Genomic DNA, 27,099 nt, shown 5'->3' with positions numbered 1-27,099 from the left:
TATATCTGCTTGAGAGATATAAGAAGGAAGACTTTTTTTTAAATTTGTTTTATTTTAGGGAGAGAGACAGAAAGAGGGTGCGCAAGTGGGGGAGAGGGGCAGAGGGAGAGAGGAAATCTTAAGCAGGCTCCATACTGAGTTTGGTGCTTGATCCCATGACCCTGGGATCATGACCTGAGCTGAAGTCAAGTCAGATGCTTGGGGCACCTGGGTGGTTCAGTCCATTAAGCATCTGACTTGGCTTGGGTCACGATCTCACCGTTCATGAGTTTGAGCCTCATGCTGAGCTCTGTGCTGACAGCTTGGAGCCTGGAGCCTTCTTCAAATTCTGTGTCTCCTCTTTCTGCTCCACCTCTACTCACACTCTCTCTTTCTCTCTGTCTCTCAAAAATAAATAAACACAAAAAAAGAGTCAGATGCTCAACCTACCGAGCCACCCATGTGCCTCATGGCATCATTTTTTATAGTTGCTAACTTCTGAGTAGATAGTTATATAATATTTATATTTATAAAAATCTCAAAGCTATAATGCCTGTTACACAATATAAAAGAAATGACATGAGCTCTTAAAGCCAAATTTAGAAATATAGCATGAATAAAGCACCATATATTTCTCTCTTTTTAATGTGTTGATAGCACAGGATAAAATGATCTTATACTATTTTTTCTTGAAACCTAGCAAAGACATTGTAGGTTTAAAGGACATGCAATTTTATTTCAAAACAGCAGATGGCAGTATCAAATTCTAGATTCACCTTACAATTTTTTTCTTAAACTTTTTTTTTTTTTTTTAACTCATAATGCTTGGCTTACCCTCAGAAACACAATTAGCTTTAATTCAGGAAATACAGGTTTACAGGCATTAATTCCTGGAAAAAAAACAAAGGTTTGCAGTATCTAGAACAAAACACTTTTTTTTTTTTTCAGAATGAATATCTAACTGTAGTTAAAAAGCCAGTTGATCAAATTTTAGAGGCATTAACATCAAAACAAATGAAATCAAACTCCTAATCCAATTGATTACACTAACAGCCCTGGAACACTCCACTTTAAAACTAGGATAATCTTTTCTGAGCATCAGCAGAGATTCCTGAGGGAAAAGGCTGAGCTAAAGTCCATGAAAACAAGGTGGCCACCAGGAAGCCCAAGGCCTGATGGTCCTCTAGATTCTAAAGGTAAAGTTAAAATTAAGATTTAGAATAAATTAAAACACTGCAATTTGCCAAACTGTTCTTTTCTTTCCCTTAAGAACTATAGTCCAGGGTAGAACATATGGGGAAAGAGCTGAGGAGAAGGAGGAAAGATGGAAGAATAAATAGTTTCATTCTCACAGAAGAGAGATATTCCAGTCTGGAATAGGAAGAACAGATTTATTTCCTGTGGAATTATGCCATAAACACGACTTCTTGATAGAAGGGTTTAGTCAGCGACTTTATCCCGATGACTCCCTTATTCTTATTCTGGTCCATCCTGGAGCCGCCAAGGAGGGCCAGGGGTAGAGTCGCCAACGTCAAGTGCTCATCTGTTCCTGTGTCTATGGTGTCCCACTTGCAGCAATGCCAGTGATATATCATTCTGTTTTGCCAAGTAGTTTGCTTAGTACAACATTCTGGAAATTTAGCCTCAAATATTCTCTTGATCTGTCATTATCCCATTTCTCCTGCTTATATCTTTTTTTTCCCTGTCTTTTCTTTATCACTCAAAAGTGAATTATTTACCTTTTTCTCATCACTTAACAAAGTATTAATAATTTGGCTTTTTCCACATTTCCTACCTCATTCTTTTCAACTTCTTATTATGCTTGTTAAAATAGATTTCGGATGTAACTTTTAATTCCATTTAATATAAACTTTTTTACTGTTTCAGTGTATCTCTACATGTGTAACTTAGAGGAGACCCCTGCTGTGGTGTGTACAATCACTGTCGTCACTTCTCTACTGAATTGGTATAAATGTCTTGTTCAATTATTTCAACCGCACTACAAACAGTGTGCATTTGCTACACGGATTTAGTGACTTCAAGAATAAGATTTAATTGCCTTTACCTATATTCCCGGGGTTTAAAAACAAATAGCCTTAAGTAAATCACTCACTCTCCGTTCCTGGTTGTGCAGAACTCCACGGTGTTATTATCGTGACATGCCACAATGTTTTCAAAACAAAAACAAAAACAAAAACATAAACATGCAAATAAACCGAGACAAAGTTCGGTGATGTCTGGAGCTCAGTAAGGGCAGGACTGATACCCCTGGCACAGCGGCGGGGGTCTTGTTAACAGTCTGTATTCCACCAAAAGGGTAAAAGGAGGCACAGGAGTAGCAGATTCAAGTGTTCACAGTGACAAATAAGTATAGACACAAGTGAAGGAAGATTAATTTTTCTTGAAAAATACACATATATGGTGCTGTCTTTCCTATTTGCACTTTTCACGGAAATGCGGCACATTAGGGTTAGTTTCCATTGCAAAACAAAAAACAAAAAGAAAAAAAAAACCAGAGAAATGAAAAATAACAATTGCTTAAATAAAGAAATAATTTATCTCTTGTGGAGAAGTTCAGAGATAGCCAGGTGCTGGGATGGCAACTCTGTTCCAGAAAGTTTTCAAAGTCCAAAGCTACATCTAATCTACTACTCTGCCATCCTCAGTATATGTCCCAAGTCCTCAGGGTCCAAGACTGCAGTAAAAGCCTTCCCCATTATATCTGTGTTTTAGAAACTGGAATGAAGTACTACATGGAGAATAAAAGGAGGCAAAAAGCTGTGCAACAGTTGCCTTTAAAGGAAGGTTCCAGAAACTGTCATATGACACTTGTGCTAACGTTTAATTGACCAAAACTCAATCTCATATCCCACCAAGCTGCAAGAGATTGTAGAAAAATGTGCCTTTCCTCATTCTATCTGAATGGAGATCCATTATCCCTGAATATTTCTCAACACAGAGATCTATGCAGCCAATATCAAAAAGTCAGTATGGACACAAACCTAGTCCTTTAACTTTGAATAGAAGTACAAATGCTGTGTTGATTGTCTCTGTTTCATTTTTGGTTGTGACAATCAAATCCAAATGAATTTGACTGAAATTAAAATAAAATGAAATGCATTGTATTCTGTTGTTATGGTAACTAGAATGGTTGAAATGCATGCATTATTTTCACAGCATAAATGATACATTTCTAACCATGTATTTTAAAACAAATTGCTGTGGGATTTGCCTAACAGCCAGAGTATAAAGGAGTATTTGTTTCTTAGTTGGCAAAAATCACAGTTTTGACTAATTTGACACATTTTTAGCAGTTCTGTAATCCATTTGATTTAATTAAATTGCCAACTTGTTTTCACAATGAGTAATGGAAATAAAATTTAAAGGTCTAAATAGAAGAAAATTAAACTTGAATTTCCTGATTAAATGACCTAAAATTTTTATTTGCAATTTACTAACTGATATGAACCATCTCAAAGAGAATATGGCCACTTGCATGTCACAAAGGATTTAAAGTAAACTACAGACTATGTTCTTATAGTTGACAAAATGTTAAAGCCCATGTATTTGGAAAATCAATATTTTGCTTATGACATGTATGTGTATGAGATGTGCATATGGATAAGTGGATATAAAGTTGTAAAGATAAGGCAAATTTTAAACTTTTGACAACAGTGGTAACTTTAATATTTCAAAAACTTTCAAATGCATTCTTTTGACAAATGTTCCATGGTTAAATAAAATGTTAACAGAAGAGTGAAAGATATATAGGAACTCTCTGTGCTTTATAGCTCCTCTGTAAATCTCCTATTTTTTCAAAATAAAAAATGTTTTTAAAATGTTCAGTCTTGGAATGCATTAGAAATGTTAATTCAAATTTTATCGGTGTTACAACTAATATATTAATATTACATACAGAAAAACAGAGAGTGAAAAGGTTAATTTGAATATGACTGTTGTTTTAAGCCATTCACATTCAGCCTTAACAACTTTACCTTGAGTTGGTCCATATCACTTCCCAACTCAGACACATGGTAAAGTTACGGTAAACATTTAAAAGTAAACAGGGGCACTGAGATATCAAGAATTCACCATATGTCAGGAAATGATAAATTTCCACAACCTCTTAGCACCAATGCCAGGCTGTCTTAGAGAAATCATATCTCACATTCATCAACAGTGGACTCACAGCTTTGTAAGGCAAGTGTGAAAGGAAGTATTTATTTCAGTGATTCTTAAAAATGTTGAAAAAATAACCCCTAATTCAGTTTTCCTCTTCACTCAAGTTTTTTCTTACCCCCTTTTTTTTTTCACAATTAAAACTACCACCATTTTTCTAGATGTCCAAGAGAAAAAATTAACTCAGAGATGTATGATTTTTGTTGCTGAAATACAGGTTTGTATTTATATTCAACCCCTCCTTTCCATCAAACCTTCCAGTTCAGCATGCTTGTAATCTGGACTGCCGGGCACCTGCTCCCACATACCCTCTACCTTTTATTGTTACACAATTCATTCCTGGAAGCACCATTAGCTTTTTCAAGTGCATGTCAATATCTCTGTGCCTGCCCTGATGCACTCCCTCCCCGACTCCCCTCCACACACACATATTCAAAGATTTTAAGGCTTAATACTGAGTTCCAGCATTCATTCTATTCAGTCCAATAAATCAAAAGCACGTTTTACTACAGGCTGTGGACTAAACACTTTTATTCGCAAAGAATTAAGACCAAATGCCTGCACTTGTGAAAACAGTGGGGAGTTGGCCATCCAACATTGTATTCATTCCTATTGCCCAAATTTTTAGTCTATTTTAGGAAAAATGGACACTAAGCTCTCTAGATCTGCTCTCCACACTTCTCTCTGCACTTAAAATACCTACCCTTTCTCCATTTACTTTTTTTCCAGTTATCTATAAAGATCTATTTGAAGAACCTCTATTGCAGTTTTTTTTTTTTTCTAAACCATACAGCAACAAATGATCTTCCCATTTGCTTTTAAAGAAAACTTATTGGGGCGCCTGGGTGGCTCTGTTGGTTGAGTGTCAGACTTTGGCTCAGGTCATGATCTCACGGTCTGTGGGTTTGAGCCCCGCCTCGGGCTCTGTGCTGACAGCTCAGAGCCTGGAGGCTGCTTCCAATCCTGTGTCTCCCTCTCTCTGCCCCCTGCCACTCTCACTTTGTCTCACTCTGTCTCTCAAAATTAAATAAATTTTTTTTAAATAAAGAAAGAAAACTTATTTACACAATGAATATGTGCCTATTAAGCTCCAGGACACAAGACATTTAGAAAATGAGATGTGATTATGTAACAATTTCAACTTGTACAAATCAAAGACTGCAGAAGCAAAGTTCAATAATAGGAAATTTTGGAATTGTTTAGACACAAAGAAAGCCTTCTGGCACATGCTTAGCACATTCTATTTAATATTAATATAATCCTTGTCTGTGTTTTTCATCCTTTACTAGTTTGTAAGCTTCTTGAGGAAGCAAGGATATTTTTAATTTTCTTTTTTTATAATACTTTCCATTTTATCCCACACAGCCATATAATGAATTGTTTGTTAAATGTATCATAATCTATTTACCAAACCTAACAACAGATTAAATGTAGGCAACATGCTGAGAGACAATTCTCCATAGGTCTCTTACCTCTCTCTATGTCTTATAAGAAGGTGCACTCACTGCCTTAGTTTCAGAATGTATTTCCAGAGATATTGGTATGTGGAATGCCTTGGACTATGATGAGAGTGTCTTTCTCCAGAATAAGAGCAGATTTTATAACAGTTTTTGGAAAATAGTCATAACGTTTTATTCTAAGGAAATGGGCAGACATGTATATTCTTCATTATAAAAGATTTGGGTGTCTCAATATAAAGGTTTTCCTCCTGTATGCAAACACCCGCATGCACAGGCAACACTGTGCTGTCCCGTGGGGATTTGGGTGTGTAGTCTGGCCCTTGCTATTACTAAGGGTAAGGAACTGTCTTTCAGCTCTGACCCAGGAATCTTGGATCTTCCGTAGCATTTGTGAAACTGTGGCTTGCTAGAACTTGCTTGTTGCAAGTAGCTTAAAATCTTGGACTCTTTGTAGTTCTTAACTCAGTATTTTGAAAAATATAGAAAATTGGAATTGGAGAGAACTGAGGCACACGTCATGGTCCTCTTCTTCAGGATAACAAAAGCCAAGAAGGACAAAAATATCAAGTACTGACAACTCTCATCCACATCTGTTAAGAGTACAATTTGATATCACCACTTTGAAAAACCAGCAATCTCTACTAAATCTGAGTATATGCATACCTTATGATCAACAATTCCATCCCAGAATGAGGATCCCCAAAGACGCTCACTTCTCTCTGGGATGTATGAGTGTTATCTTAGCAAAAGGGACTTTAAAGATGTGATTAAGGTTAAAGACCTTGAGACTGGGTGCTTATTTTGGGTTATTCAGATGTGTGTTTGGTCTATGTCTGGAGGCTCTTTGTGTTTTCCTCCCGTGCTTTAACATTCCTTGATGTTTACACCTGGCGAATGTGAAACAGAGACCATGTGCAGTTTGCTGCTGCTGCTGCTGCTGTTTTGCTGGCAGAGGCAGCCCTGCACGTTGGCTCAGTCTAAGTGCCTGAGAACTTTTCCTTCGGTGCGTGGCTACAGACCTTATTTGGAAATAGGGTTTCTGTAGATGCAATCAAGTTAAGATGAAGTCATGCAGTATTAGAGCGGGCCCTAAATGCAGTAACTTGTGTCTTTGTCAAAGAAAGGACAGGAGGACTTGGATACAAAGGTGTAGATACACACAGATGTGAATACAGAAGCACAAACTGGAATGATGTGTCCATAAGCCAGGGAATGACACGGGCCCAGGAGAGAATTCCTCCCCGCAGTCTTCAAGGGGAGTGTAGCCTTGTGGACACCTTGATTTCAGACCTCTAGCCTCTGGAACCAGGAGAGGATAAATGTCCGTTGCTTTAAGCCAGCCAGTTTGTGGTGCTTTGTTAAGGCGGCCTTAATAAATTGATGTAAGTACCCATCTCACATGTTTTTTGAGATAGGTTGATGACATGATTTATATGGCAGTGTTTGAAAAGAACTGTCCACTGTTTCACCTCAACATCCTCATGGGACTGAGTCTTGAGGTAAGATGTATTCCTCTAAGCTACACATCTAAATAACAGATTAATCCTCCTGAGACAGAAAAAAGGAATGAGGTGGATGGGCAGAGAAATATATTACAAAATCAGTTGACTGGAAGGTTTTTATACTCCTTTAGCTTTTAGCTTTTTACTTATTTATTTATTTTTAATGTTTATTTAATTTTGAGAGAGAAAGACAGGGTGTGAGCAGAGGAGGGGCAGAGAGAGAGTGAGACACAGAATCCAAAGCAGGCCCCAATGAGTTGTCAGCACAGAGCCCAATGCGGGGCTCAAACTCGCAAACCATGAGATCACGACCTGAGCCACAGTCAGACAGTTAACTGACTGAGCCACCCAGGTGCCCCATCAGCTTTTTATTTTTTATTCTTCACATATGAAAAGAAGGGACATCGATGTGGGGTTCGGTGTCTAAGTGGGCCCAAAGTATAGCAGTGGTTTTCTTTATCTAGATTCGGAAATTACTAGGAATACGGCAAAAGAGAAGAAAGCAGAGAATAAAGAAAAATATTACCTGTATTAGTACTGAAGCTAAGTTGGAAATTGCAGTTTAATTTAAGAAAGCAACAGGCCTACTAACTGAATCACAGAATTGGTAAATTTACTCCCTCATTCCTCAGTACCACAAAACTACAACAAGCCTCCTCCAGGGCCTGCACAGGTAAGATTTAGGGCAGAGCCCTAGGGTGTTCTGGGCTTCTGTCTATAGAAAATTCATTTAGAAATGTATTACACAACCCATCGGTGCACGAGGGGTATAGTGATTTATTGATAAAGTTAGAATGGAAAAGAGGTATATAACTTTTCTTTTTTTTTTTTTTAATTTTTTTTCAACGTTTTTTATTTATTTTTGGGACAGAGAGAGACAGAGCGTGAACGGGGGAGGGGCAGAGAGAGAGGGAGACACAGAAGCGGAAACAGGCTCCAGGCTCCGAGCCATCAGCCCAGAGCCGGACGCGGGGCTCGAACTCACGGACCGCGAGATCGTGACCTGGCTGAAGTCGGACGCCTAACCGACTGCGCCACCCAGGCGCCCCTATAACTTTTCTTATTGTACATTTAATGCAGGTGAAGATTCTTCACAGTATCAGACATCACTCTTCTTGTTCAGGTCCAGGAACTGTGTCTCCATGCTTATCGTCAAAGGCATGGTTCTGGGTAAATTTCATATCTCCCACTTTGAGAAAAAGGTAGTAACATGTTATTCACAAGGCATCGGTTCTTCAGAATCCATTTGTATTGAACTGATATGGGTTGCCTTGCCTCTGCAGTTGCCTAATAGCATTTATTTAATGCCACTTACAGAATTACTCATGATGTAGCATCATGGTGGATGCACCACGCTGCCTGTGAATACCAGCTTCTGAAGACTCAAGAGTTATTACTATGCTTTGTGGATGAGGATCATACAAGTCTTAGAGTATATAGGAAAATGTGAAAAATTTTTTCTCTCCCTCACGTTAAATTTACTCTTGGGAATTTTATATCATAAACCTAGAACAACTCATCTTCCACGTCTTCTCTTAAACTCTTTATGATATAATCACTGACTCTCCAGAGTGTGATCTCACCTTGCCTCTCACACATCATCACCAACGAAGAGGACAGGGGACGGGTGGGGGGAGGGCTAGAGACAGAGAAAGCATAGAAGCCACATTTGCACAAGAATGTCCATTTCCATCTCTAGCACTATTTAAGACCAACTTCCTGGGGCACCTGGCTGGCTCATACGGCTGAACGTTGGACTCCTGGTTTCAGCTCAGGTCATGATCTCACAGTTTCATGAGATTGAGCCCCACTTCAGGCTCTGCACTGACAATGCGGATCCTGCTTGAGATTCTCCCCCTCTCTCTCTGCCCCTCCTCCACTTGCACTCTCTCTGTCTCTCTCAAAATAAATAAATAAACAACAAAAAAAAACACGCACACACAACAGACCAACTTCCTAAGAACATGACTTTGGGCTTTACCATGTTGAGAAGCAAGAGAGGACATTGATCAGAAAGACTCAAAGGCAATGTAGAGCAATTAACTTGAAAGCCCTCAGAGCAGATATGTGTAGCTACCTCTGGCAGCTCGCCTGATGGCTGGTCTGGAGCTTGCAGTGAGTGGCACGATGGCTGTGGACAAAGGGTACCTTCTAGCATTTCCGTTAGTGAGAGTTAGTGAGAGTCAGTAGGTAGCCCAGAGTCCTGAACGGGTCTCATGTCTAACATGAGTGAGTGGTCACCCTACAAAGGCACATCAGCACAATTCTGACTGAATCTTTCTTACTAAAGAAATACTTCTCTAGCCAGTGGGAAGTGATTCATGACATGCTCTGACCATAAGGCCCCAGAACAAACCTATAGATTGAGCCCTGGGATTCTTCAGAGCATCTGGTTGACTGTACAAGGCTAGAGGGTTAGAGAGTGAAACCTCAAAAGGGAGAAGGAACTAGCCTGTGAGAATCCTATTCTAGGCTGGGAGTGCCCCTTCTGGAAAGCTCTGGTTACCTGGCTGATTCCAGCACTGAAGGAAGAGAGAGTTGGAGAATTTTGAGGAAGCACTCCAAAGTATGGGCAGTGTCAGGAGTAGACTTCTGTCATGAAGAAATAGGAGGAAAGCTGCTATTCCCCATGTGGTAACAGAAGAGGTTGAGCCAAGCCCAATAGTGTATCCTTCCTATTTTTACCCATTGTTTAAATGACCCCATCTTCCTAGGGCAGAGTAAGAGAGAAAGAATTCAGGAGAATTTAGGAAAAATCTCTCCTTATGGAAGCCCAAGAAATGAAGGGAAACTGTTTGACCTTAACAGTAGAAATAGCTGCCTTTTCTTCAGCCATCAAAATAAAATTCAGAAAGTTCATGCATAACTACACTCTCCTGGTAACACCTTGCTCATCATCTGAAGTGAATCTCAAAACAATATGTTTTTAAGTTTATTTATTTTGTGACAGACAGCACGGGTGGGAGAGAGACAGAGAGAGAGGGAGAGAGAGAATCCCAAGCAAGCCTTGTGCTGTCAGCATAGAGCCTGATATGGGGCTGGAACTCTTGAACAGTGAGATCATGACCTGAGCTGAAACTAAGAGTCGAATGCTTAACCAACTGAGCCAGTCAGGCACCCCTATCCTCCACCCTTTTCAATCCTTACTCTTTTCTGATTATCTTATAAATAATGCTTAAGAAACTGGCTTACTTAAATTATAATTTCAAACTCTCTTGCTGTGGGTTTGAAGGTACAAGTGCCTCAGTTGTTCATGTTCACCCCCTATGTCAACAGAGAGTGTGGTTCACGTGAAAAGCTAGCTAATTACAACCCACTTGGACAAGATGAAATTTTACTTCTCTGCTTTAAGTAACTTCAGTCTGATGACTGATCTCAGCCACAAACCTCCACTGACTTGTAAGAGGAGGAAGCCTTCAAACTAAAGTTTGGAGCATTGTCATATGTTCTTGGTATATAACCTCCTCCTTCCCCCTCCCTGTTTGGAATCTTTGCCACAGAGCCCATAAACAGGGATTTACAGAAAGTTCTGCCATTTTCCAGGGAACAAATTGAGGACCATGAAACCGAAATACCCAGTGCCATTTAAATATATAAATATGCACAGCAGCTCAGTGTGCTTTTCACTGGATTAACAACATGCTGTTAAACCATGGTGCTGCCAAAGGACCTGATATTTCAAAGCAGAAAACATTAGTGCTAGAAAAAGAGGAGCAGTAGATCTAGGTTATGTCCATGATCCCTTTGTGAATATGTTGTCTGCTTCATTGCCTAAAGCAGAACAAAAGAACGTGGCAAAAAAGAAGAAAATTCTGGATCAGCCCAACCTAGGTCCTTCGCCCCAATGTATGCCCTTTGCTATTCTGTTTCCTCATCTGCAAAGTGTGTATCATTATTAATACCCAACACAAGTCGGATGACTGAATGAGGTTAATTAATTTAAAGGACTTAGGTCACAGCTTGAGCCATAATAGGAATCAATAAACACTTAGCATTGATGTTCGCAATCTTCACTTTCATTTGGATGATGGAACGATAGTATACTTATAACTTATATATTCATAGGATTAATGTAAAGAAAAACCAATTGTTATAAAAATAGTCCAAAGAGCTAAAATAAACTGAAAGTAAAGTAGTAAAATTTTCATTTACTTTAACTTGTGTTTATTTCACATCAGCCAAGTGACCATTTCAGTCAGTGTAATTCAGGGGTTCTCCAAGTATGGTTCAGGGGCCAGTAGCATCAGCATCATCTGGGCAGTGAGTTAGAAAGGCACATTCTAGGGACCCATTCCAGGCCTGCTGAGAACCACTGATGTGATGTAGTTGGGGGAAAACCAACCAAAGCACTTTATTTAGCATCATGCAGGGAAAAAAAGAAATCTGGTATTGATAAGTACTTCCTCAACCTTTAAGTACTTATTCTTATGGAAACCAGATCTGACTATATTGTTACAAACAAAGTTTTACATTTTTTTCACAATGTGTTTTTCTTTTGTGATCTATGTTTAGGGAAATGCTCATCCCTGAACCCAGATATAAACTCAGGATCAGCCTGTTTTCTACCTATATGTCTCTCTTTTCACCCCCCCTTCTCCCTGGACCCCACTCTCCTCCCCTGCCTCCCAGAACTCATTTTCCTGGAGCCCTCAGCTTATTCTGCTCTATCCTTCTATCCAAATATGCTGTCCAAAGCATTCCTCTTCTCTTTCCCTGTCTAAACAGCCAGAGCCTTCATTGCTACAAGAGAGCCCAGAGCAGCTCCTGAAGACAAAGTCTCCACAGGGAATGAAAGATTCTCTGTCTTAGCAGTGGTGGCTCTGTGTCCATGCTGTGCCTTCTGCCCAGACCAATATTTCTTAATATTTTTCACATCTTCACTCAGTCTCTTCAGTAGAGTCTCTGAACTTCCTCAAGAGTCCTTCTCTAACCACTCCATATAAAAAGCTGCTCTCCTCCCTCCAGGAATTTTACAAGACTTCCCTCTGCTTTGTTTTTAAATTAATTATCTCTCTATTATGTAATATTTTTTTATTGAATGTCCTGTCATTAGATTGCGAGCAGGTCTTTTCCTCAAAGCAATACACGCCACAACACAGGCACACAGTGAACACCACCAGCGTTCAAATGTAAAACTCCGAAATGCCCGCCATTTTTTGCAAAAATAGCATATACCCAGTGCTTACTTGAGTTCACAAATATTTATGGAGTGCCTAATGCCTACCAGACATTTGGCAAAGGACAAGGTAGAAACAATAATAGGGTATGCTCCTTGCATTGGAAGAGTGTGAACTCAAGTGGTCATTGGCATAATAACAAGAGCATACACAGTAGCATGGGAATGCTAAGGCCAATTTTACAGATAAAGAAGTGTTTTCTAAGAAAGGGTGATGAAAAGCTGAATCTATTTTAAAACTGGTAAATATACTTTCAAAAGGCAATAAGCATTTATAAGTTCTATCAATGTTATAAATGCCATGCTTTATTCAAATTAGTTCAGACCACATTTTCAAGAACAAAATAGATTTGTCTTATGTATGTATGTATGTATGTATGTATGTATTTATTTATTTTAGAGAGAGATAATGGGAGAAAGCACATGAACGAGGGAGAGAGGAACAAAAGGAGAAAGAGAGAATCCCAAGCAGGCTCCATGTTCAGCTTGGAGCCCGACCTGGGGCTCAGTCCCAGGATCCTGAGACCATGACCTGAGCCAAAATCAAGAATCAGATGCCCAACCTACTGAGCTACCCAGACACCCCTATTCTTTCTTTTAAATAAAAAATTTATTGAGTTAAAAACATTATCAAATACGTCTTGTAGCCATCTTCTACTCATAATCCCTTAACATCCTCACAAATTTCCAACACAGAAACTGGAAAGCCTTTTGACTTCCTTCTCTTTCAGTTCTAACTTGCAAACTATCTTTTAATTATATCCAATACACCTCCTATGTTTGCCAAATATATTTCCTCCCTTTAGTGCCTTTTCACCACCAGTGCCTTCTCTTTAGCTGGAGTTTCAGCTTCTAGACTAGGAACCATGAATACTGACATGAACAGGACCAAGCTTTGCTTCAAGGACTCATGGTCCACAAGAACAAGTCAAACATGTAAGGCAAGGTAGCCACTTTACTGACCAAATTCACCTTGTCTGAATACAAATGTGAAGGTTTTTTTTTTCTTTATTGCCTTTAACCATACTATGTTCACTTCTTCTTTCCAATCCTTTGGTAGAATCTTGGTAGAAATAATATTTTCCTGACAAATTACGGCTATCCAGTTATTCAGTCCAGAAGATGTTAAAGCTTCAATAGCATACAATCAAAACTTCCTCTTCCTCCACAGAATGCCAAGTCTGTGGCTTACAACCTGAGGTGAGGTGAGAGTATTTGTAAATACTCTCCATTTCAGGTCCTTTAAGGATTTTCTAACAGCCACAGTTGGTGATAATATTGAATTTAACTGTAGTAGCAACAGTTTGGCTATTCTAAACATGAGCAAGTTTATGTTACCCAAAGCATCATAAAACTTTCCTATGGTGTGTAAATTTTTAAGGGTGACCGATAAACTAGACTGGAGCGTTTCTAATTCTGAAAACATTGTATAATGGAGCGTCAATGTCAATTGGCTATGGGGCTTGAAAAAAAAAGGTGTTTGGAGATGAGGAAGAGCTACTTCTTGAACCTGAGAGATGACAGCACCATGAAAGTCTTACGTGGAGTCATTACTTTTGGGGGGAAAATCCTACTGTAACCACTTGAAATATCATTCTTCTATCTTGTGAACATTCCATATTTACTGAGAAAGTTGCTGGAAGGGGCCATTTGTCATTTTGATCACTTAAAATCTAGCATTATGAATTCAATACTGCTAGCTCCTCTGAATTCAGCATACTCTCTAGGTAGAAACTGTCTGACACTTTTTCTTGTTGGAATTCCTTATATTTTAAGTAAACACTAAGTGTTAATGCATGTCAAATCTCGTCTTGGCATTTTGAGATTTTCAACACCTGCCAGCTCTGAAAGTTAAAATCAGGTGGAAAACATGCAATAGATTAAAAATTGAAATCTCAGAGCATTGTAGATATAGTTCAATAATTTTAAAAGTTCAAATGTCTTGCCAATAAACAATAAATAATAATTTATTATTTTGTTTTATTATTTATTTAAAAAATTAATGTTTATTCATTTTTGTGAGAGAGAGAGAGAGAGAGAGAGAGAGAGAGAAAACATGAGCAGGAGAGGGGCAGGGAGAGAGGGAGACACAGAATGTGAAGCAGGCTCCAGGCTCTAAGCTGTCAGCACAGACTGCGACGTGGGGGTGGAACCCACAAATTGAGACATCATGACCTGAGCCAAAGTCAGACGCTTAACCAACTGAGCCACTCAGGAGTCCCTAATTTATTATTTTAAAGAACGAAAACAAAGAATGTGTGTGACAATTGAATCACTCAAGCAACAGCTTTATTAAATTACTGAAATGAGTTCAGAGAAACATAAGATATTTATATTAATATACTTGGCTGTTTCTGAAAAGGGGATGAGTCAAAAATTTCTCGACAATTGATACTAAAAAAAATTTTTGTTCAGACACAAATGAGAATTTAATTTGGTGTTCTCAATTTAAATCATGTACTTCAATTTAGACTGTCTGCCAATTAAAAATCAAATGAATCTACTATGAGAAAGCTATTTTAGGAACTAATATAGGTGATGAAAATTAAGGTTATGAATTATTGCTATGAATTTCTGATGATCACTATGTTGACCATAAATACATGTACATTTATATATATATGTATATGATGAATGCTATATGTAACTAGAATTTAAAACAACAACAACTATGCATTAGTAGGAAAAAAACTTGAACTTTTCACAGATTTTAAAAGCAAACACTTGTGAAATGAACAAAGAAGAGAAGCTAGAGGTGGAGAAAGAGCTGGAGATAGAGGAAGGGGAGGAAAGAGAGGAGGGATATGGGAAGTACCCCTTCAATAAACAGAGTGATAAATCGGCACATTCTGAAAATGTTATGTAATATACAAAGTGAGACTTGTTGGCAGCTACAGGTTAGACTTGTTCTTTGTGTAGCGACTGTATTGAGTACCAACTAGGCTAGGGATACAATAATAGAAAAAGCACAGGAACTGAAGGCAGGAAATCTGGTTGAAATCTGGGCCTGACACTTAAAGCTCTCTAAGGACTCTGTTTTCTCATGCTTCAAGTGAAAAGGAGAAAGCGATTAATGATTCATATCTCAAAAGGTAATGTGAGAATTAAGTGCTATATGAAGCCATAAGCATATTACCTGCCCCAGGTTAGTGTTCAAGAAATATTATCCCTTTTCTTTTTCACTACGGGAGATAGTGGGTTCTTAATTTTTGTACATTTTCTTGTCTGTTTTACATATAGGTATGGGAAGGCAAGAAAGTTTCTTGAGTTATTTATAAATTTATGACTTGGAGAAAATATGTTTTCAATCAAATCATCTTTGTCCACTGAGTGTGCTATACTAGCTGGTGAAGAGCGTTAGTTTGTGAGATTTGGTGTGGCAATAGTAAAATAGGATTTTATACATCTGTATGTTTAAGCAGGATTTTCACTGTGGAATTTCAAAATGCCTTTTCTTGTTTATATTCTCCTAATTCAAATGTCTAAGTTAGTTACTGAGGTATAGACTAAAGTTTACCTCTTTTGGCCTTATTGAAAGAACTACAAAAATTACATGGAAAAACATACTAGAAATATTATTGCACATTTAATTCATACATTTATTATTAATTATTTTAGGTACTAAGTAAGGCTAATAATCCAAAAGATTTGTTTACTGAATCTGTTTATGTTTTTACGATAAATTTTTTGTAAACTATTCTATAATTTTATTAGTTAAGAATAGTGTCAACTTTCTTTTATCCATATCACTGAGTATATAAGTAAAGTTTTATTTAGGAAGACAGGATCAATAATAGATTTTTCAATAGAGACAACCTAATATAAGAATTGTTTACATTGTGTTGAAAGGCTGAAAAAGAACCTAATGGGATAACACAGAGATTAGTAAATATAAGAAACAGGTGTTACCCATAGGGCTGGGGCAATGAAGGTCAAAGTTTGAGTTACCAGAACCTAAAATCTCAAAGCAGGACTCCTGTCAAGTTGGTATGCACACTTCTGAGGAGAGGGTGCTGGCATCTCCGGAGCTCAGAGCTGCAATCAGACCCCTGAGGAAATGAGACCCACGAGGAAGGGGCAGTGCCTGGCTGGCTGGTGCTGATAACTCAGAAGCTCAGGAGAAGAGCCCCACCTGGTTCACCTCAGGCATTTGAGGAAAGAACGCTGCCTTCCTCATCCTGGAAACCCTGAGGGCAGCAACAAGATTGTTACCAGAAATCTATGAAGCACATCATGGAGCCAATTGCTTCTACTGGCATGAAGGAAGATGGTTGGAGTCGGGTGATAACAGCCAGCAAGTAAGGATCAAATCCCTTCTCTTCTGTCTTCCACTATGTCTCTCAAGTCCTCAACTGGTAGAATCTAACAGCAGGCAAAGAAACATGGTTTGTGGATCCTAGCCCAGCACCAGTGAGGAAAGAAAGGAAAAACACACTTGGACTGAGGAACAGTAGCTTTGTAACTGGCACAGTGATGGGTTGTAAGTTTATAAAAATCTTTCTCGTCATCAGTTTTGCTCGGCACATTCACTTATTTGGATATCAGTGTGTGTTGGGCGCCTGAGTGGCTCAGTCCGTTAAGCAAACATCTGACTCTTGATTTCGGCTCAGGTCATGATCTCAAGGTCATGACAGTGAATCCGTCTTCAGGCTTCATTCTGGGCCTAGAACCTGCTTAAGATTCTCTCTCTCCCTCATTCTCTGCCCCATCCCCTGTTCACACATGTGTATGTGCGCTTTCTCCCTCTCAAAATAAAATAAAATAAAAATGTATATCAAGGTGTTTATTTTGTGATAATTCTTTGACAAGGAATTGAGTATTTGGTGTTCATGAAAAGCAAATTAATATCTTAATACAAGTTTTAATGCAATGTTAATGTCTTGATTTAGATACAGGGAACTGTCAAATTACCGTCATCTGTTCGATTACTCAAATATGAGAATCTAGTTGTAAAATTGGCATTCATTCTGGTAAATTATTACTTTTGTATCAAAATTTGGATATTCATTAGTAAGATATGTTTTCTACTTTAGGACTCTAAAGTTTAAGTAATAGTTTATTATTGTTATCATCATCATATCATTACATCTACTGCACAAGTACCCTGCTATGGTCTTTATTCATACAACCGTATCCTGTGTCCTGAATTGGCCCAGTGTGGAAGTCAAGCATCTCTATTTAATGTGTTCAATGGAGGAAAATGTGACAGTGATTTGATTAGGCACATATGTATATGTTTTTAGTATACAAAGGAGACTAACCCTTAAGGTTGCCAAACTGCTTCCTGCTTGTGTAATCATCTCTATTTTCGGTGCTTCTTTTCAACACCTATGAGCCTGCATTTATTTAAAAGTTCCACTTGAATCACAATTTTATCATGGAGTATACATAGCAGGAACCAAAACACAGTCTATTGCAGTTGGAAGGACAGGAAATCTGAGGAATATACTATAAAACCACATAGTAACCAGAGTAGTCTAATGTTTCCCAGGGGATCCGTGAATCTACACCTTACTGGATGGTATCTTTCAAGTTTTATTTTTCTTTGCAGAGTGTCCAATAGTTCTGTCTTTGAAAGTGTTTCTGCCAAGATTGATAATTTCAGAACTGAGTCTGGGAAGCAAACAATCCAACATCCAGGTAAAAAGAATGGAGAAAGATGAATACATTTTTCAAGTTTGTTCTTTTTTTTTTTATTCTGATGTTTCTTCACCCTACAAGAATAAATGATTCTACCGGCTGGATAAATTTGTTTCATCATAGAAGATTAAGAATGATAAAATCAGTAAAGGTGGAAACTACAGGTTAGAAAGGGAAAGAATCAAAATGCCTGAATGAACCTTATTCTAATGAAAATACCAAACAGCCAAACTAGAAAGGTACAATAATATTTTGAATAATATTTGAATCAAAGTCAAAATAACATTTGAATATTTTCACATACACATTTGCCATTTAAAAAGCTTTGGGGGCAAATTGCCAAGTTCTAAAGATATATACTGTCAAAGTCAAAGAAGAACCCTAGTCCTCACAGGAGTTGCTTGGGTGAGTAGAAAGTTTCCTACAAAAGGAAACAGTGGAACCAATGTCTGTCAATCATTTGACGTCAATCATTTCTTAAGGAGTTTTAATTATCAACAACAAAATTGAATGGTTTTAAACAAGTTATTCTGAGAAATTTGTAATAAATACAAGATGCACTTGGGCCACTTCTCTTTTGCTTCTAGGTGGACTCTTTTTGTTTATTTATTTATTTTTAATGCTTATTTATTTTTGAGAAAGAGACAGAGCATGAGTGGGGGAGGAGCAGAGAGAGAGGGAGACACAGAATCTGAAGCAGGCTCCAGGCTCTGAGCTGTCAGCACAGAGCCTGACGCAGGGCTCGAACCCATGAACTGTGAAATCATGATCTGAGCCGAAGTCAGATGCTTAACCGACTGAGCCACCCAGGTGCCCCTAGGTAGACTCTTTTTGATGCTTCACATTTGTCTTGGTGCTTTTTTGCCTAACTGGGAAAGTGTCTTCAACCTTGCTTCCTTTTCATCCAGTTAGTAGCTCATTCCTGTCCAGAACTAAATCTATTCTTTACTTCCACAAACACTATTTCATCATAGGTGGCATTCGTCTCAGGAGATGAGCAGTAAAATGATTTTTTTTTTCCTTTTTTTCCACTAAAGTATGCTTTATAAGTTAAGTAGAATTAGCTATTTCACACACCATCATGGAAGTTATTTACATACGTTAGCTCTACATTTTCACAAGTTTATTAGGTAAACATAGCTAAGCTTTCCTTCTTAAAGAGCAGAGGGCAAATGGAGGAAAAAGTCAATTGCAAATATCTGGGCGCATTGTGCCACTTAAGAAAATATGGAGACGCAGGCTTCATCATTTACTAGTTATGTCACATATCACATAAAGAGTAAGTGGTCTTAGCACAATATGTAATCAGAAACTTAACTTGGAAAATTACATTGCTAATTTTATGGGAAAATGCAGGAATGTTCTTACAATTGTAGTAAACAGCATAAATACCTTTCTTTGAGTGTACTGAGGATAGATCTCATTATTTTCTGAGCATAGATCTCTAGAAGTGAAATTGCTCAAATGTACAGACATTGCATGCTTTGGGTACATATTTTTAAATGATCTTTTTAGAAAAGGTAATTCTTAACAGGAGAGTCAACAGGTTATCTCATGTAGCTGACACAGTGATACTTTGTCTGATTTTCCTTTTCTTGTATGCATTTATTTCTAATAAGCTTGTGCTATTTGTGTAACAACAAAAACTAATATTTGTGTATCTTTTCAGTCAGTCCTATCATGGAAATCCACTTTGATTTTTAACATGTGTGAGAGTGTTATTTTAATCATTTAAATGTTCCCTACAGGTTAAGACAATAATCCAAGATGATTAAGGAGATTGAATTCTCATTTAATTGATTGTTGTTATAGACACAGAGAGATAAACTAAGCCATTAAACATGAGTTGCTTTTACTACCTGGCAAATCTTTTCACTGCTATTCTTTCTTCACTGCACATAACATCTACATTATGTGTATATGTGTCTATTAAAATCTTTTATCAGTATTTTAATGATCTTATGGGTGTATACTACTTCCTTACTTGAAAATTGGCTGTACACGTTTGAGTAACATCAGTGAGATTTTTTTTTTATGTGAATTAGATTTTCCTTTTGGTGATTGTGTGAAGATGTTTGAGTGTTATTTTTCTTTGTTATATATGAACTTTGAACACATACCTGTGAAATCTCTAGTTAGATTTCCTGTAGGAATTAAAGATTTACATACTGAAGCAGATTTATTTCTGCACTTTAAATTTTGATAATGTAAAATAAAAATATAATTTATTTTTTAACCATCCTCAAATGTTTAATATCCACTGCTATCAAAAAAATCCTTCATTGTGATAATCTGATTACTCAGGATTTCTTCCTATCCTGATCTACAAACAAAAACAAAAACAAAAACAAAACAGCTTTGAGTCTAATATTTTTGTGAGGAAAATTAAGGGGAATTTATTGATTTATTTTTTTTACTATAATTTATTGTCAAATTGGCTAAAATACAGTGTGTAAAGTGTGCTCTTGGTTTTTGGAGTAGATTCCCATGGTTCATTGCTTACATACAATACCCATTGCTCACGAAGGGGAATTTAAGTCAAAATGGGCTCAGCAGAGAATCCATGAGACTTAAGGAACAATCATTGCTTACCAGAGAAGTTGATTTAGGAGGAACTCATTCATAGTACATAAATATATATGAACAATTATTAGGCTGAATATATAGACAAGCTCTTGTCCCCTTCTTGTGAAGATAATAGAAGACAAATTGAATTCAAGTGATATTTATAAAAATTAAAAATGAAAATTAATTTTAAAAGGATGATTGATTACATACATGATACAATAAAATTTTCTTAGTCAAGTGGTGTTACAAATATGTATTTATTGGTGTCATTATGTTTTAATGCTAAACTGTTTATCAAGTAGCCATTAAATAATAATTTCTTCTCTGAATAATTTCCTTTTCTTAATTTCTTAATAATGTAAATTTTTAATTTTGGGTGGGATAGCAAGCTTCCAAAATATTAATGACATGCTTTTTATATACAGTTGAAAAAAAATAAGTTTATTTATTTTGAGACAGAGAGAGTGAGCACTGTCCTGCTGTCAGCATGGAGCTGGGCTTGAACTCACAAACCTTGAGCTCGTGACCTGAGTTGAAATCAAGATTTGGATGCTTAACCGACTGAGCCATCCAGGGACCCTAAGAAAAATTCTTACATGCCACTTACTATTATCTACAATCAAATTATCTACAGAGGGAAATATGTTAGATGCCTGTATAATTTTGATATTAGAAGAAAAACATGCTCATTTTATTAATTTGCTGTGATTTCTGTTTACAAAGCATTATAACTTCAATTCAAAACACTACACAAGACATTATAATTTCTCCTAAAATATTTTTTTCATCCATTTATTTTCTCCCCTGCTGAACTCAAATGCACCTGAAAAGTAGAAGCAGATCTGTCACTGTGTTATCAGTCTGTCCATTTTTCACTCACCTGGAACATTAGAGGCTGAGTTTCTCTGAATTGGATATTCATTCTGAAGTTTTTCAGAGCTGCTGTCTCAATGAGTCTGGCAAATTTGGAAACCATTTGTTGTGTTTTTATTTTTCTCCCATGGCAAGTCAACATAATTCATACAGAGTTCTGCCACCACCCTTTTAAAGAAACCAGGTTTCAAGAATGCAAAACTGCCGATACAAGATAGTAAACGTTAATTCTATTGCTATCACTATTATTTCTTCAGGCTGCTGAAGCAAATTCTATGAATGATGTTGCTATTGTAATCCATACACTAAGGAGAGAAAGAGATACCCTCTCTCTAACATCCCACAACCTCTCTACCTGGCTGAAAATGTTTTACTTCCCATAGTAAACCAAAGTGATTGATAGGTATCAGATATCTCAGGTATGTTGTGGGTGGGACGGGAGGTTGGGGAAGGCTTAGAATAATGTTGAAACTGCTGTAGTGAAAAAGTGCTTCCAAAGGCACCTTAAAATAGGGGGACTAGGTAATAATAACAACTACTTATACTGAGAGATTCCACTGTGCTTGGTTCTTTGCTAAGAACCATATTATTTATTCCTTACAACAATCACACAACTGAGATATCCTCATTTCATAGATGAGAAAATTAGAGGTTAGAGAGATTGGATATTTGCTCTCAGTCACTGCTACTAAGTGGTAGAAACTTGGTAAGTCTCTGTGTTTAACCTGTACCTAGTACCCCTATTCTCAGAAATCTACCAGGCTCACTAGGGTTTAGTGCATTTCTTGAGCTGATTAATATGTTTTTTTCTTCTAATACTAAAACATTTGAACTTTTTAAATCCTAAAATATTTAAATATCTTTCCTATCTGGCTTCAAAGTCTGTATCTTACAATTGCGCATGTCTTTATATACTTAGCACCACAAAAACCGCAGGGATATTCAAAATGATATGCAGTTTAATTTTACCTATTTCACAGGGCACTTTCTCATGGTCACAATTTATATTTATTCTACATTTTTGAGGATATATTACAATATTAGTAGATGTGATAAATTACATCATGCTAGAATAAATGTCCATTATTTTTTGCTGCCTACAGTATTGTAGAAACAGTATTGTAGAAGTTGTTGATGGGGTCAAATTAGAGAATCTTCTTCGGACACTATGCTCCCTCTTCATTGTTCTTCATATCTTTTGGAGTAACTCTATTGCCCTGTCTCAAGCTCAACCCCTTTTAAAAATCCTATGCAATGTCATCCCAACTGTATCCATTAGGCTTTCCCTCCTGTGCTCACTATGAAATTAATGATTAATTTCACTGTGAAATTACAAGAGAAGCCTACCAAGATTCTTTTCACACATGTGCAGAAGATGAGAAAAAGGTACTGATAGAGAATAAGATACAAGTGACCCAAGAATCAACATTACATTGCCCCTTGTGTCCAAAGATAGTAAAGATTGTATTTTCCTCACTTAAACACATTAAATCAGCTCTTATCAGCTCTTTAGTACTTGGTCCTAAGAAGCTTCCTTATTTATCATGTCGTTCCATTTTGCAGCACAAGCTTACCACATGGTACACCTAGAAAATTAGTTGTTGTAAGGGGAAGACAAAGAGAGTCTAGGTTAACCATGCATCTCATATAATGTTAATCTCTAGTTAAATTACTGTATTAAACTCAGATAAAACAATCCTATTAAAAAGTAGCAAAATATATAGGTTTCATTTATCAAAGAGAAAAGCAAACATATATGTAGTAGTTGTTAAGAAAATGTGCACATCAGTAATGTCTCCCAATAGGTTATTCTTCCATATTCTTTATGAAGTACAAGCCATTCAATGAGTCAATTTTTTTTTCGAGTTTAAAATTTAAAGTTATACTTGTACAGTTAAAAAATTACTTAAGAGTATGCTGTCAATCAATGATGAAAAGAAAAATAATATCTCATTAACTTCCAGTTTCCTTTTTTGTCCGTGAGTAATTCCATTTCCTTAAGAATACAAAGCTAAGAGACTATAAATAGAACATAAGCAATGTCACTATTGATATCACCAGTAATTAAAAGTTTATTGAATGCTTACTATGTTCAAGGCACTTTGAAGGAAGAAAAGAGGAGTAGAATATAGAATTATAACTATAATTCTAAATGACAAAAAATTGGTTTACAATTCTTTCCTTCTTTTCTCTTTCTTTCTTCCTTCTGTCCTCTCTCTTTTTTATTTTCTTCTTTTCTTTCTTTCTTTCTTTCTTTCTTTCTTTCTTTCTTTTGTTATTTCTTTCTCCTTCCTTCCTTCCTTCCTTCCTTCCTTCCTTCCGTCATCTTCCCCTACAAAGAATTACCAATGTAGAAAAGGCAAAATTTCAAATATGAATGCTCTGTTTTGTAATAACTTAAGTTCTTCTTGATTTCTATGGTCAAATCCAAATTCAAAGGCTATTGGGTCCCACCTTTTTCCTCCCACCCCATACCACATCCAATCTGCAGGGTTATAGAGAGTAACTGTCAACGGAGGAGACTATTGCACCTTTTGGAACAGTTCTTGCTATATTATCTCAGCTTTGCCACTTTCAGCCTTTACCAAAATACTTTGAGCTTCAGGTTTTCTGACTATAAAAGGTACATAATAAAACTTAATTTACCACTTGTTGTGATTAAATGATACAGTACATTAGTCTTTTGTGAAGCATAAAGTATCATATAAAGGTGTTTTGGTATCATGCTGTGCTATAAGAAGCACAAAAATTTAACAACCACTCCCAAATAATTCTCTCATTGGTCTGCCATGAGACCCAAGAATATACCCCTTTGACCTAAAGCACTAGGTTCCCAGGAGGTCCCTTTTAAACTGTAAATATATCATATCATATATTAAATAATTGTCATAATAGTCTGCCAAGGTAACTTGCAGTGTTAGTTCACAGTGGAAAACATTATTGCAGTAATAAAAAAAAAAGCAATAAAAGGAAACAAACTACTGACACATGCGACAACATGAATAAACTTCACAAATATGTTGAGACAAAGAAGGGGAAAAATTTCATACTGTATGATGCAATTTTTGTGCAATTCTAAAATATGTACAACTAAAAAGAGCAAAAGGGAATTTTCTGGGGTGATGAAAATGTTCTGTCCGTAAAACAGTGTGGATTACACTAACACATGTTTTTCAAAACTAATTATTAGGAACACTGAAGATCTGATGATTTCACTGTATGTAAATTATAATTGAATTTTTAAAAAGCCCATCTAAGTGTTATGGTGGTTATTTAAAAATAGTTCTTATATTTTATGCATAGAGTATGAAATATTTACAGATAAAAGGATATATGTAATTCTTGGGATTTAGTAAAACATGAGGGGTGGTGATGAAAAATGGGAAGTGGTTGAGCAATATAGATGAAACATGATTAGCCATGCGTTGAAAAATGGTGGCAGTTGGGTGATATTCACATGGAGTCATTTATTCTTTCTGCTTTTGTTTTTGTTTAAACATTTTCCATAATAAAAAGTTGAAAAGAGAGAGGTCATCTGCATTAATCTCATTTACAAGAGAAAACTGTGAACAGAGGACATAACTTGTTTAAAGTCTCAAAGCCAGAATGCAAACCAGCTCTTAAGTTTAACCTTTTTCTGATCCCAAGGAAGCAAAATAGCGTTTGGAAAGGCTGCTTTTAAAAAAGGCAGACCAGGGGCGCCTTGGTGGCTTAGTGGGTTAAGCGTCTGATTTCCGCTCAAGCCATGATCTCACGGTTTGTGAGTTTGAGCCTCGCGTGGGGCTCTGTGCTGACAGCCTGGAGCCTGCTTCAGATTCTGTGTCTCCCCCCATCTCTCTGCCCCTCCCCTGCTTATGCTCTGTGTCTCTCCGTATGTCAATAATAAATAAACATTTAAAAATGATTAAAAAATGATGAAAAAGGCACACCAATAACTTGTTTAAGATATATATATATATTTATAATTTGCTTCCTGTTTCTCTTGGTTTCAAGGGGTTGTTTTGTAGATTTAACTGTATTTTACTCAAATTTAAGATAAAACAAAACAAAACAACAACAAAAAACATACAGCTAAGACTTGTTTTTCCCCCTTTCAGTGCTAAAATCATCCTCTCAATTCAGGCAAAAACAGCAAATGCATTCTGTTAGAGGGAGGAGATTGCTTCTCCATTCTGGTGTGATCCAAGAACAGCTGTTTTCCCTCCAGCTCTGAAAGAGGTGAAAATGTGTTAACCAATGCAAAAATTGTCAAGTCCGCGCGTATGTATGCGTGTCTGTGTGCGGGATGGGGTAGGTGGGGTGTCAGCTCCGAGGGCAACGTGCATCAAATCAGAAAGGTGAGCCGTGTGTGGGAGGGACCAAGAAATTGAGTAATGGTTCGGGAGAATAAACCCCGCTAGATTTGTCTCCTCCATCAGGCACTTGAGTGTGGAAAGTAAATTCCATTTCGAGAACGAAAAACCTTATGACCGCTTGATATCGACGTCTGGGGAATATTGATTCCGTATTCCACGGATGGGGGAAAAAAAAATCGGCGTCTGGCAGCCGCTGATTGGTGGACAGGAAAATGGTGACAGTGGGGTGGGAAGAGGACTCCGAGAGCCTCCTCCTGCCTCAACCTGTAACTCTTCCTTACTAGTCTCCTCTGCATCCGCCGGACCCTTTCGAGCTCACCTGACGTTAAGAGCAAGGGAAGATATGAAGGATGTTCGAACAAAAGCATCTTAAACATTGTGTCCTACGGCCGTTAATAAAAATCACAGCGATCCCAGGGAAACGTGCTCTTCTTGGGAGGGCTTCCTGCGCCGCCTGCCTCCTTCGGTAGCCTCCCAAGAGGATGGCTCTATCTTTGGTGGTCGAGCTCCCAGGCCTCCGCTCCCCCAGGCTGGCTCCCACAAGGGGGTCCAGGGAGGAACCAGAGGGGAAGGCGGAGACAGCGAAGGAGGGGGGGGGTGGGAAAGAGGGAGAAACATCAGCCTAACAGCTCCCGATCGCCAGGAGAGTCCCCTTGATCCTGAACTAGAGCGGAAGCGCAGACTACCCCACCTCCCACCCCCACCCGCCGGGCCCAGGCTGGCGTCTGGAGCCGGAGGTGCGGCCTTCCCCCCGCCCCCATCCCCATCCGAGCAGAGGAGTGAAGTGCACGCGGCTGGGAAAGCGGCGAGCGCCGGGAGAAGGGCGGGGAGAGGCGCTGACAAATCAGCTGCGGGGGCGGCGAGCGGAGGAGAAGGAGGAGGAGAGAGAGGAAGAGGAGGCAGACCGCGACGACCAGAGGGGACCCGAGCGAAGGGGTGAGAGACCCAGCGCCGAGACGAGGGGCGAGGTGTGTGCTAGCTGCAGGGCGGACCCGAGGACCGAGCCGGCCCTTGGCATCCTGGGCGCTCTCTCCCCGCCTTCCCTTCCGACCCTCTGCCTCTTTCTCTCGGATCCAATTGTGCGGGGGACGGGGAGTGGCAATTCGACGACAGGTTCGTGGGTTCGCCTCCCACGCCCCCAGCCTCTCATCACCCGGCGGCGCTGACGGCAGCCTCCTCTGGGGACCACCCCGGTCCTGGTGCCGCCTCCTCCCTTCCTGTGCGCTTCTTATCCTCCCCCTTTCCATTTAAATAACATCGGGGAATTGTTTTGAACAATTTTGTGTAAGGGGCGGGTGGGGAGGAATTGTACTTCTGAGGATCGGAGGCACTCAGGTAAGGACCAATGGATCTGAACAGGCAGCTTT

General features: G+C 38.2%; 1 protein-coding gene and 2 long non-coding RNA genes across 6 annotated transcripts in view; all 3 read left to right on the top strand.

Annotated features, from left to right (window-relative positions):
* Window positions 1–27,099, top strand: part of LOC125923682 (uncharacterized) — a 1,073,698-nt gene that overhangs the window by 807,345 nt on the left and 239,254 nt on the right. The window lies entirely within an intron of this gene.
* LOC125923683 (uncharacterized) lies at window positions 16,419–21,200 on the top strand. Its single transcript, XR_007458133.1, has 3 exons — window positions 16,419–16,594; window positions 17,848–17,936; window positions 20,964–21,200. It is a non-coding gene; the product is annotated as an uncharacterized LOC125923683 (long non-coding RNA).
* SNCA (synuclein alpha) overlaps window positions 26,573–27,099 on the top strand; it is a 155,872-nt gene continuing 155,345 nt past the window's right edge. The window contains exon 1 of one of the 4 annotated variants that reach the window (XM_049632125.1): window positions 26,573–26,668. The gene's annotated coding sequence lies outside the window, so the exon portion shown is untranslated. Of the gene's footprint in view, window positions 26,846–27,099 lie in introns of all 4 variants that reach the window. The other 3 variants (XM_049632124.1, XM_049632128.1, XM_049632122.1) reach the window with 3 other exon arrangements.

Source organism: Panthera uncia, chromosome B1, assembly GCF_023721935.1.
Source record: "Panthera uncia isolate 11264 chromosome B1, Puncia_PCG_1.0, whole genome shotgun sequence".
Lineage (NCBI taxonomy): Eukaryota > Metazoa > Chordata > Mammalia > Carnivora > Felidae > Panthera > Panthera uncia.
The sequence above is the reverse complement of the archived record's forward strand: the minus strand, read 5'-3'. Positions and strand labels throughout refer to the sequence as shown.